Source organism: Babylonia areolata, chromosome 2 (genome assembly GCF_041734735.1).
Source record: "Babylonia areolata isolate BAREFJ2019XMU chromosome 2, ASM4173473v1, whole genome shotgun sequence".
NCBI classification, from domain to species: domain Eukaryota; kingdom Metazoa; phylum Mollusca; class Gastropoda; order Neogastropoda; family Buccinidae; genus Babylonia; species Babylonia areolata.
The window spans coordinates 22,416,140-22,428,686 of record NC_134877.1 but is presented as its reverse complement, the minus strand read 5'-3'; the positions used below and the strand labels follow the sequence as shown (position 1 = coordinate 22,428,686).

The window sequence follows — 12,547 nt, the reverse complement described above, 5'->3', positions numbered from 1 at the left end:
TCGCATTTCTTATTCTGTCATTTCATATAATAATACTACGTGTACTTATTACCATCAGGTGTCTTTGAATGCATATCTTCACTAAAAAAAAGAAAAAAAAAGAAAAAAAAAAAGAAGTAATTATTCAGTTCCGTGTTTTATTCTTGAACTTGTTATTTTGTTTACGTGATGTGTGCATCGTTTTTGTTTTTGTTTGTATTTTACATGTTATTGGTTTGCTTTCCTCTATTTTCTTGCAGTTTCATTCATTTAAATTGTTAGTTATTTGTTATATGCAGAAGTTTCGGCAGTGAACGCACGTTGTAGCTATATTATATGTGATTATTGAACTCAGTATTTTTTATTGGTACTGTGTATTGTGCTGAGTATTTCATTAAATTTATATTACAATCCGTGCACTTCCCCGGCTTTATTTGTATGTGTAAATGAATGCATGTTTTGGTTATAGTGATTATTGAATTGGGTATTTTAGCTGGTAAAGTGTGCATCATAGTTTGCATTGTATCATCTTAAATTAAAAAGTTTATAATCTGTTTGCTTCCCTCTATTTTCTTTCTTTCTTTCTTTTCTATGAATGTATGTATGTATGTATGTATGTATGCACGCATGCATATATATATATATATATATATATATATATATATATATATATAAATAAATTCTCTCTCTCTCTCTCTCTCTCTCTCTCTCTCTCTCTCTCTCTATATATATATATATATATATATATATATGTGTGTGTGTGTGTGTGTGTGTGTGTGTGTGTGTGTGTGTGTGTGTGTGTGTGTGTGTGTGTGTGCAATCTAGCTCACTGGGCATGTCATGTTTTTACATGCGTTTCTTGTGTGCTAAGTTTATCATGTATTCATTATGACTGAATAAGTGTCCCTATAGCCTAGTGAAACGTGGGAGCACAATCGAATTCTGTGTTGCTCTGTGAACGTAAAACCTATCAGTATCTTTATTGTGTCAACTTTTATCAGTATTCTTCTTCTTCGTTCGTGGGCTACGACTGACCGTTTTTACCCCGCAATGAACGCAGTCATAATCCGGGTGTGCATGTTGGGTATATTCTTGTTTCCATAACCCACCGAACGCTGACATCAGTGGATTGCGGGATCTTTAACGTGCGTATTTGATCTTTTGCTTGCTGTATACACAAAAAGGGTGTTCAGGCACAAGCAGATCAGTTTGAGTGTCAACACTTTCTTTCTTTTAGAGTTAGTTAATAAAGTATTCTTGAATCATTGCGGTCGTTCTCAGTTGTTGTTCTTCCTTGGGGAAGTTTCGTGCGTGCGTGTGTGCGTGCGTGTGTGTATGTGTATGTGGCGATGATGTCACAGTGTATGTATGTGCGCGTATTAGTACTATGTGTTTTACTGACACCACAAATGACTTTATTTTGTTGAGAAAATAAAGTATCCTGTATTCTGTGTTCTTGCATGTGTTTGTGAGTGGGTGCATGCGGGTAATAATAATATTTGTATTTGTATTTCTTTTTATCACAACAGATTTCTCTGTGTGAAATTCGGGCTGCTCTCCTCAGGGAGAACGCATCGCTACACTGAGACCGCCACTTTTTTTTTGTATTTTTTCCTGCGTGCAGTTTTATTTGTGGGTTCTTTTACGTGCGCTAGGTGCATGTTGCACACGGGACATCGGTTTATCGTCTCATCCGAATGACTAGCGTCCAACGACATGTCAGGATGGCCGAGTGGTCTAAGGCGCCAGACTCAAGGCTATGTCTTCCGCTCTCGGAGTGGTGAGTGTTCTGGTCCACGAATGTGGGCGTGGGTTCGAATCCCACTTCTGACAACTTTTTTTTTTTCGTTTTTAAAAAACCGCATTCATTTCTTAATGATTGTTGACTAATGAACAAGTCGCATTTTTTATTCTGTCATTTCAAAAATAATACTATGTGTACTTATTACCTTTATGTGTCTTTGAATGTATGTCTTCAGTATCTCTCTCTCTCTCTCTCTCTCTCTCTCTCTCTCTCTCTCTCTCTCTCTATATATATATATATATATATATATATATATATATACACAAAAGTAATTATTCAGTTCAGTATTTTGTTCTTGAACGTGTTATTTTGTTTACGTGATGTGTGCATCGTTTTTGTTTTTGTTTGTATTTTACATGTTACCGGTTTGCTTTCCTCTATTTTCTTGCAGTTTCATTCATTTATTTAGTTAGTTAGTTAGTTATTTGTAGTGCAGAAGTTTACACTGATGAATGCATGTTGTAGCTATATATGTCATTATTGAACTGCCTATTTTTTTTTATCGGTAGTGTGTATTGTGCAGACACAAGCAGATCAGTTTGAGTGTCAACACTTTCTTTCTTTTACAGTTAGTTAATAAAGTATTCTTGAATCATTGCGGTCGTTCTCAGTTGTTGTTCTTCCTTGGGGAAGTTTCATGCGTGCGTGCGTGCGTGTGTGTGTGTATGTGTATGCGGCGATGATGTCACAGTGTATGTATGTGCGCGTATTAGTACTATGTGTTTTACTGACACCACAAATGACTTTATTTTGTTGAGAAAATAAAGTATCCTGTATTCTGTGTTCTTGCATGTGTTTGTGAGTGGGTGCATGCGGGTAATAATAATATTTGTATTTGTATTTCTTTTTATCACAACAGATTTCTCTGTGTGAAATTCGGGCTGCTCTCCTCAGGGAGAACGCATCGCTACACTGAGACCGCCACTTTTTTTTTGTATTTTTTCCTGCGTGCAGTTTTATTTGTGGGTTCTTTTACGTGCGCTAGGTGCATGTTGCACACGGGACCTCGGTTTATCGTCTCATCCGAATGACTAGCGTCCAACGACATGTCAGGATGGCCGAGTGGTCTAAGGCGCCAGACTCAAGGCTATGTCTTCCGCTCTCGGAGTGGTGAGTGTTCTGGTCCACGAATGTGGGCGTGGGTTCGAATCCCACTTCTGACAACTTTTTTTTTTTCGTTTTAAAAAACCGCATTCATTTCTTAATGAGTGTTGACTAATGAACAAGTCGCATTTTTTATTCTGTCATTTCAAAAATATTCTTATTACCTTTATGTGTCTTTGAATGCATGTCTTCAGTATATATCTATATCTATCTATCTATCTATCTATCTATCTATCTATCTATAAGTAATTATTCAGTTCAGTATTTTGTTCTTGAACGTGTTATTTTGTTTACGTGATGTGTGCATCGTTTTTGTTTTTGTTTGTATTTTACATGTTACCGGTTTGCTTTCCTCTATTTTCTTGCAGTTTCATTCATTTATTTAGTTAGTTAGTTATTTGTAGTGCAGAAGTTTACACTGATGAATGCATGTTGTAGCTACATATGTCATTATTGAACTGCCTATTTTTTATCGGTAGTGTGTATTGTGCAGACACAAGCAGATCAGTTTGAGTGTCAACACTTTCTTTCTTTTAGAGTTAGTTAATAAAGTATTCTTGAATCATTGCGGTCGTTCTCAGTTGTTGTTCTTCCTTGGGGAAGTTTCGTGCGTGCGTGCGTGCGTGTGCCGTGCGTGCGTGTGTGTATGTGTACGTGGCGATGTCACGGTTTATATGCGCGCGCGTATTAGTAATGTGTTTTACACCACAAATAAATCAGTTTAATTCAGTTGTTGAGAAAATAAAGTATCCTGTATTCTGTATTGTGTGTTATGTGTTCTTGCATGTGTGTTTGTGAGTGGGTGCATGCGGGTAATGATAATATTTTAATTTTTATTTCTTTTTATCACAACAGATTTCTCTGTGTGAAATTCGGGCTGCTCTCCCCAGGGAGAGCGCGTCGCTACAATACAGCGCCATTCTTTCTTTCTTTCTTTCTTTTTTCCTGCGTGCAGTTTTATTTTGTTTTTCCTATCAAAGTGGATTTTTCTACAGAATTTTGCCAGGAACAACCCTTTTGTTGGTGTGGGTTCTTTTACGCGCGCTAGGTGCATGTTGCACACGGGACCTCGGTTGATCGTCTCATCCGAATGACTAGCGTCCAACGACATGTCAGGATGGCCGAGTGGTCTAAGGCGCCAGACTCAAGGCTATGTCTTCCGCTCTCGGAGTGGTGAGTGTTCTGGTCCACGAATGTGGGCGTGGGTTCGAATCCCACTTCTGACAACTTTTTTTTTTTCGTTTTTAAAAAAACGCATTCATTTCATAATGAGTGTTGACTAATGAACAAGTCGCATTTTTTATTCTGTCATTTCAAAAATAATACTACCTGTACTTATTACCTTTATGTGTCTTTGAATGTACGTCTTCAGAATATATCTATATCTATCTATCTTATACATATATACATATATATATATATATATATATATATATATATATATATACACAAAAGTAATTATTCAGTTCAGTATTTTGTTCTTGAACGTGTTATTTTGTTTACGTGATGTGTGCATGGTTTTTGTTTTTGTTTGTATTTTACATGTTACCGGTTTGCTTTCCTCTATTTTCTTGCAGTTGCATTCATTTATTTAGTTAGTTAGTTAGTTATTTGTAGTGCAGAAGTTTACACTGATGAATGCATGTTGTAGCTATATATGTCATTATTGAACTGCCTATTTTTTTTTATCGGTAGTGTGTATTGTGCAGACACAAGCAGATCAGTTTGAGTGTCAACACTTTCTTTCTTTTAGAGTTAGTTAATAAAGTATTCTTGAATCATTGCGGTCGTTCTCAGTTGTTGTTCTTCCTTGGGGAAGTTTCGTGCGTGCGTGCGTGCGTGTGCCGTGCGTGCGTGTGTGTATGTGTACGTGGCGATGTCACGGTGTATATGCGCGCGCGTATTAGTAATATGTTTTACACCACAAATGAATCAGTTTAATTTGTTGAGAAAATAAAGTATCCTGTATTCTGTATTGTGTGTTATGTGTTCTTGCATGTGTGTTTGTGAGTGGGTGCATGCGGGTAATGATAATATTTTAATTTTTATTTCTTTTTATCACAACAGATTTCTCTGTGTGAAATTCGGGCTGCTCTTCCCAGGGAGAGCGCGTCGCTACAATACAGCGCCATTCTTTCTTTCTTTTTTTTTCCTGCGTGCAGTTTTATTTTGTTTTTCCTATCAAAGTGGATTTTTCTACAGAATTTTGCCAGAAACAACCCTTTTGTTGCTGTGGGTTCTTTTACGTGCGCTAGGTGCCTGTGGCACACGGGACCTCGGTTTATCGTCTCATCCGAATGACTAGCGTCCAACGACATGTCAGGATGGCCGAGTGGTCTAAGGCGCCAGACTCAAGGCTATGTCTTCCGCTCTCGGAGTGGTGAGTGTTCTGGTCCACGAATGTGGGCGTGGGTTCGAATCCCACTTCTGACAACTTTTTTTTTTTCGTTTTAAAAAACCGCATTCATTTCTTAATGAGTGTTGACTAATGAACAAGTCGCATTTTTTATTCTGTCATTTCAAAAATAATACTATGTGTTCTTATTACCTTTATGTGTCTTTGAATGCATGTCTTCAGTATATATCTATATCTATCTATCTATCTCTCTCTCTCTCTCTCTCTCTCTCTCTCTCTCTCTCTCTCTCTCTCTCTCTCTCTCTCTCTCTCTCTCTCTATATATATATATATATATATATATATATATATATATATATATATATACACAAAAGTAATTATTCAGTTCAGTATTTTGTTCTTGAACGCGTTATTTTGTTTACGTGATGTGTGCATCGTTTTTGTTTTTGTTTGTATTTTACATGTTACCGGTTTGCTTTCCTCTATTTTCTTGCAGTTTCATTCATTTATTTAGTTAGTTAGTTAGTTAGTTATTTGTAGTGCAGAAGTTTACACTGATGAATGCATGTTGTAGCTATATATGTCATTATTGAACTGCCTATTTTTTATCGGTAGTGTGTATTGTGCAGACACAAGCAGATCAGTTTGAGTGTCAACACTTTCTTTCTTTTAGAGTTAGTTAATAAAGTATTCTTGAATCATTGCGGTCGTTCTCAGTTGTTGTTCTTCCTTGGGGAAGTTTCGTGCGTGCGTGCGTGCGTGCGTGTGCCGTGCGTGCGTGTGTGTATGTGTATGTGGCGATGTCACGGTGTATATGCGCGCGCGTATTAGTAATGTGTTTTACACCACAAATGAATCAGTTTAATTTGTTGAGAAAATAAAGTATCCTGTATTCTGTATTCTGTGTTATGTGTTCTTGCATGTGTGTTTGTGAGTGGGTGCATGCGGGTAATGATAATATTTTTATTTTTATTTCTTTTTATCACAACCGATTTCTCTGTGTGAAATTCGGGCTGCTCTTCCCAGGGAGAGCGCGTCGCTACAATACAGCGCCATTCTTTCTTTCTTTCTTTTTTTTTTTTTTTTCCTGCGTGCAGTTTTATTTTGTTTTTCCTATCAAAGTGGATTTTTCTACAGAATTTTGCCAGAAACAACCCTTTTGTTGCTGTGGGTTCTTTTACGTGCGCTAGGTGCATGTTGCACGCGGGACCTCGGTTTATCGTCTCATCCGAATGACTAGCGTCCAACGACATGTCAGGATGGCCGAGTGGTCTAAGGCGCCAGACTCAAGACTATGTCTTCCGCTCTCGGAGTGGTGAGTGTTCTGGTCCACGAATGTGGGCGTGGGTTCGAATCCCACTTCTGACAACTTTTTTTTTTTCGTTTTAAAAAAACCGCATTCATTTCATAATGAGTGTTGACTAATGAACAAGTCGCATTTTTTATTCTGTCATTTCAAAAATAATACTATGTGTTCTTATTACCTTTATGTGTCTTTGAATGCATGTCTTCAGTATATATCTATATCTATCTATCTATCTATCTATATGTAGATATATACAAAAGCAATTATTCAGTTCAGTATTTTGTTCTTGAACGTGTTATTTTGTTTACGTGATGTGTGCATCGTTTTTGTTTTTGTTTGTATTTTACATGTTACCGGTTTGCTTTCCTCTATTTTCTTGCAGTTTCATTCATTTATTTAGTTAGTTAGTTAGTTATTTGTAGTGCAGAAGTTTACACTGATGAATGCATGTTGTAGCTATATATGTCATTATTGAACTGCCTATTTTTTATCGGTAGTGTGTATTGTGCAGACACAAGCAGATCAGTTTGAGTGTCAACACTTTCTTTCTTTTAGAGTTAGTTAATAAAGTATTCTTGAATCATTGCGGTCGTTCTCAGTTGTTGTTCTTCCTTGGGGAAGTTTCGTGCGTGCGTGCGTGCGTGTGTGCGTGCGTGTGTGTATGTGTATGTGGCGATGTCACGGTGTATATGCGCGCGCGTATTAGTAATGTGTTTTACACCACAAATGAATCCGTGAGTTTAATTTGTTGAGAAAATAAAGTATCCTGTATTCTGTATTCTGTGTTATGTGTTCTTGCATGTGTGTTTGTGAGTGGGTGCATGCGGGTAATGATAATATTTTTATTTTTATTTCTTTTTATCACAACAGATTTCTCTGTGTGAAATTCGGGCTGCTCTCCCCAGGGAGAGCGCGTCGCTACAATACAGCGCCATTCTTTCTTCTTTTTTTTTTCCTGCGTGCAGTTTTATTTTGTTTTTCCTATCAAAGTGGATTTTTCTACAGAATTTTTCCAGAAACAACCCTTTTGTTGGTGTGGGTTCTTTTACGTGCGCTAGGTGCATGTTGCACACCGGACCTCGGTTTATCGTCTCATCCGTATGACTAGCGTCCAACGACATGTCAGGATGGCCGAGTGGTCTAAGGCGCCAGACTCAAGACTATGTCTTCCGCTCGCGGAGTGGTGAGTGTTCTGGTCCACGAATGTGGGCGTGGGTTCGAATCCCACTTCTGACAACTTTTTTTTTCCGTTTTAAAAAAACCGCATTCATTTCATAATGAGTGTTGACTAATGAACAAGTCGCATTTTTTATTCTGTAATTTCAAAAATAATACTATGTGTTCTTATTACCTTTATGTGTCTTTGAATGCATGTCTTCAGTATATATCTATATCTATATCTATCTATCTATCTATCTATATATAAAAGTAATTATTCAGTTCAGTATTTTGTTCTTGAACGTGTTATTTTGTTTACGTGATGTGTGCATCGTTTTTGTTTTTGTTTGTATTTTACATGTTACCGGTTTGCTTTCCTCTATTTTCTTGCAGTTGCTTTCATTTATTTAGTTAGTTAGTTATTTGTAGTGCAGAAGTTTACACTGATGAATGCATGTTGTAGCTATATATGTCATTATTGAACTGCCTATTTTTTTTTATCGGTAGTTTGTATTGTGCAGACACAAGCAGATCAGTTTGAGTGTCAACACTTTCTTTCTTTTAGAGTTAGTTAATAAAGTATTCTTGAATCATTGCGGTCGTTCTCAGTTGTTGTTCTTCCTTGGGGAAGTTTCGTGCGTGCGTGCGTGCGTGTGCCGTGCGTACGTGTGTGTATGTGTACGTGGCGATGTCACGGTGTATATGCGCGCGCGTATTAGTAATGTGTTTTACACCACAAATGAATCAGCCGGTTTAATTTGTTGAGAAAATAAAGTATCCTGTATTCTGTGTTATGTGTTCTTGCATGTGTGTTTGTGAGTGGGTGCATGCGGGTAATGATAATATTTTAATTTTTATTTCTTTTTATCACAACAGATTTCTCTGTGTGAAATTCGGGCTGCTCTCCCCAGGGAGAGCGCGTCGCTACAATACAGCGCCATTCTTTCTTTCTTTCTTTTTTTTTTTTTTTTTCCTGCGTGCAGTTAGTTTTATTTTGTTTTTCCTATCAAAGTGGATTTTTCTACAGAATTTTTCCAGAAACAACCCTTTTGTTGCTGTGGGTTCTTTTACGTGCGCTAGGTGCCTGTGGCACACGGGACCTCAGTTTATCGTCTCATCCGAATGACTAGCGTCCAACGACATGTCAGGATGGCCGAGTGGTCTAAGGCGCCAGACTCAAGACTATGTCTTCCGCTCTCGGAGTGGTGAGTGATCTGGTCCACGAATGTGGGCGTGGGTTCGAATCCCACTTCTGACAACTTTTTTTTTCGTTTTAAAAAAACCGCATTCATTTCATAATGAGTGTTGACTAATGAACAAGTCGCATTTTTTATTCTGTCATTTCAAAAATAATACTATGTGTTCTTATTAACTTTATGTGTCTTTGAATGCATGTCTTCAGTATATATCTATATCTATCTATCTATCTATCTATCTATATATATAAAAGTAATTATTCAGTTCAGTATTTTGTTCTTGAACGTGTTATTTTGTTTACGTGATGTGTGCATCGTTTTTGTTTTTGTTTGTATTTTACATGTTACCGGTTTGCTTTCCTCTATTTTCTTGCAGTTTCATTCATTTATTTAGTTAGTTAGTTATTTGTAGTGCAGAAGTTTCCCAGGGAGAGCGCGTCGCTACAATACAGCGCCATTCTTTCTTTTTTTTTGTTTTTCTTTTTTTTTTTTTTCCTGCGTGCAGTTTTATTTTGTTTTTCCTATCAAAGTGGATTTTTCTACAGAATTTTGCCAGGAACAACCCTTTTGTTGCCGTGGGTTCTTTTACGTGCGCTAGGTGCATCAGTGTTGCACATGGGACCTCGGTTGATCGTCTCATCCGAATGACTAGCGTCCAGACCACCGCTCAAGGTCTAGTCAGTGGAGAGGGAGAAAATATCGGCGGCTGAGCCGATGATAAGAAGAATCATCCTAGAAAATTCACACCAGCAGTCCTATTGTGAGACAAGTTAAAAGTAGAGCAAGAGACTAGTAGTGAGGATGAGAGACGGAGGAATTAAGTGAAAGGATCGAATAAAGCGGAAGACAGAAGGAATTAGAGAGAGAGAAGGGAAGAACACAGTACACAACAACGTCAACATTCCAATATGAGGAAGAAGAGGAGGAGGAAGAAGAAGAAGAAGAAGAAGAAGAAGAAGAAGGGAAAAAAATTTAAAAAAAGAAAAGAAGAAGAAGAAGAAGAAGAAGAAAAAGAAAAAAAAGAAGAAGAAAAAAACAACAAACCAACACACACACACACACACACACACACACACACACACAATGACAAAAATCTTCAGTGCGTTTAATGGGCCAAGTTCTCTCAGTCTGTAAGCAAGCATATCAGTGTGGACCGGAGTGTCAACCGTCTGATGACAATAACGCTAAGTGCCGTGTCTGAAAGCGACGACTCGTAAAGTGGAGTAGCAAGTTGTGCTGATGATACTGATCATTGGACTTCTTGATGATTGGATAGTTGGATGACTGCGTGCTTGTGGATGATTGGTGTGAAAGCGCTTTGATTTGTCTCTGCACATGATTAAGTGCTATATAAATAGTGTTATTATTACTATTATTATTATCATTATTATTGTCATCATCATTATTGAATTAGTTGTTATATGCAGTAATCGCGTATTAATATTGTAGGTTTTCACACACACACACACCCTTTATATATACATATATATATATCAATGATTTCGTGTGTGTGTGTGTGTGTGTGTGTGTGTGTGTGTGTGTGTGTGTGTTCTCGACGAGGGGGTACCAAGTCTATTGACTGAATGACTGGAAACACAGATGGATTCCTTGGCGCTGATTTACCATTAAATGTTGAATTAATTGGTGTGAATAATTTTACCAAGAGGGTAGTTGTTTCATTGGGTTAACCACTAAATTTACAGTATGTGGTTGTGTCATGAAATGGCTGACTCAGTGATTACTATCAGTGGTAATTACGTTAAAAAAAAACTATTACTGATATTAAAGACATAGTTCAGCTGAGGCCAAAATGCTGTAACACTGTGGGTTTCGAGGGAAAAAAATAATTACAGATGCAAACAATACACACAATGAGGATGACAACATGTAAATTAAACAGGTTAATAGCTCCGCATACAATGCCAAACCATCCAAGGTACAGTAATTCAGTAGAAGAAACTACAACGAGAACAGATTCGCTTTTTCAAACTAAAGAAAGAAATTCAATCAAACTTGCGAATCAAAGTGGATAGAAAGTGTTTCAGTTTCCAAATCTTCGAGGCTTTATATTAAAAAAAAAAAGAAAAAAATAAAAAAAAAATAAGGGGGGGGGGGGGGACCATTGTCAAACACATTTAATTTAAAGCACAACAAACAAACAACAAGTAGAAAGCTTTCAGTTGAAACAGTAAATATGGAGGAAAACAAACAAACAAAAAAACAACAACCCAAAGACAAGCATACATATTGTAGGATCTAGCATATATTTTACAGCCAACGGCTTGCCGGAACTCGTAAAAAAAAAAAAAAAAAAAAAAAAAAAAAAAGCCAGCGCGATACAGACTATAGGCCACAATTCATAATCATAGGGCACTGTACGATAGTCAGTCGTGTCCTAATAAGATCACCAGGAAAGCGGCAGAGGAGGCATCAGCTGTCCCGAATATCTGAGCTAAAACTTCGGAAAATAGTGGAGAGTGTGTTAACCAGCTTACATCCCCACTCACTCGGCCAAGAGGGATTTCAGGACAGTCGGCGTTTTATTTTTTGTACGCTTATAGTTGACTTCATCAAGTTTTTGCGCCTTATAAATATTATTATTAGTAGTAGTAGTTCTTTTTTTATGTATTTATCTATTATTTATTTATTTATTTACTTATTTCTTTTTATTTTATTTTATTTATTATCATTATTATTTATTTATTTTTCTCAAGGCCTGACTAAGCGCGTTGGGTTACGCTGCTAGTCAGGCATCTGCTTGGCAGATGTGGTGTAGCGTATATGGATTTGTCCGAAACGCAGTGACGCCTCCTTGAGCTACTGATACTGATAGTGATACTGATACTCAGCTGTAATTAAATAAATCTCACGTCAGTCTGTGATATAAGCCGAGCGCTGGGCCCATCCGTCATAATGATCATAGTAGACGCTTAAAGTAAATCGCGCAGTAAGTAAAAATAAAAAAAACAACTTTATTACATCTCGAGAATGGAAGGAATTTCGATATGCGTTTCAGAAGTGAATAATATATATATATATAGGTTTGTCTGATATCACCAAGCCTACAATAAACCTTGCATTCCACCCATCAGTTGTACACAATGATAATAAAAGTTATAAGAAGTAAGCACATAATGTTTCAGGTTTTGGGCCATTATAATTATCGCACATAAACGAAGGTTTTCAAAAAAAGAATTCCATTTACCGTCTTCTATACATTCAGGTGTGACTTAAATAATGACAACAGGAACAGGAGCACAGCACACTGAGATAAAAAATAGGTATACCTGGCTGGCGTGTATCAGTAGGTTTTGAGCGTACAGTCACTGTATAATCTACAGATGTTGTTTAATTGATTTATTGTAGCTGTCTCAGTCTGAGATTTTATATGAAAAAAAACATGAAATGTACTGAAACAAGAAATTAATAACGAAATATCAAATAACAGAATACAATAGAAATGAATAAAGTAGAACAGAGTAAAATAGCATGTAATAGGAAAAAACACAACAACAACAACAACAACAAAAAACACACAAAAAACAAAACCAAACCAAATACAATTAATTTTACATAGTATGATCGACAGTGAACTTAATGAAACAAAAACTGACATATATAATAATAATAATAATGATGAGAGA

The 12,547-nt window shown here is 36.9% G+C and overlaps 7 non-coding genes across 7 annotated transcripts; all 7 read left to right on the top strand.

Moving 5' to 3' along the window:
- Positions 1-1,697: 1,697 nt before the first annotated feature.
- Positions 1,698-1,812, top strand: Trnal-caa (transfer RNA leucine (anticodon CAA)). Its single transcript has 2 exons — positions 1,698-1,735; positions 1,767-1,812. It is a non-coding gene; the product is annotated as a tRNA-Leu (tRNA).
- Positions 1,813-2,831: 1,019 nt separating this feature from the next.
- On the top strand, positions 2,832-2,946 carry Trnal-caa (transfer RNA leucine (anticodon CAA)). The gene is made up of 2 exons: positions 2,832-2,869; positions 2,901-2,946. It is a non-coding gene; the product is annotated as a tRNA-Leu (tRNA).
- Positions 2,947-3,998: 1,052 nt separating this feature from the next.
- On the top strand, positions 3,999-4,113 carry Trnal-caa (transfer RNA leucine (anticodon CAA)). Its single transcript has 2 exons — positions 3,999-4,036; positions 4,068-4,113. It is a non-coding gene; the product is annotated as a tRNA-Leu (tRNA).
- A 1,092-nt stretch (positions 4,114-5,205) lies between these two features.
- Positions 5,206-5,320, top strand: Trnal-caa (transfer RNA leucine (anticodon CAA)). The gene is made up of 2 exons: positions 5,206-5,243; positions 5,275-5,320. It is a non-coding gene; the product is annotated as a tRNA-Leu (tRNA).
- A 1,176-nt stretch (positions 5,321-6,496) lies between these two features.
- Trnal-caa (transfer RNA leucine (anticodon CAA)) lies at positions 6,497-6,611 on the top strand. The gene is made up of 2 exons: positions 6,497-6,534; positions 6,566-6,611. It is a non-coding gene; the product is annotated as a tRNA-Leu (tRNA).
- A 1,059-nt stretch (positions 6,612-7,670) lies between these two features.
- On the top strand, positions 7,671-7,785 carry Trnal-caa (transfer RNA leucine (anticodon CAA)). The gene is made up of 2 exons: positions 7,671-7,708; positions 7,740-7,785. It is a non-coding gene; the product is annotated as a tRNA-Leu (tRNA).
- Positions 7,786-8,850: 1,065 nt separating this feature from the next.
- Trnal-caa (transfer RNA leucine (anticodon CAA)) lies at positions 8,851-8,965 on the top strand. The gene is made up of 2 exons: positions 8,851-8,888; positions 8,920-8,965. It is a non-coding gene; the product is annotated as a tRNA-Leu (tRNA).
- The last annotated feature ends 3,582 nt before the right edge of the window (positions 8,966-12,547 follow it).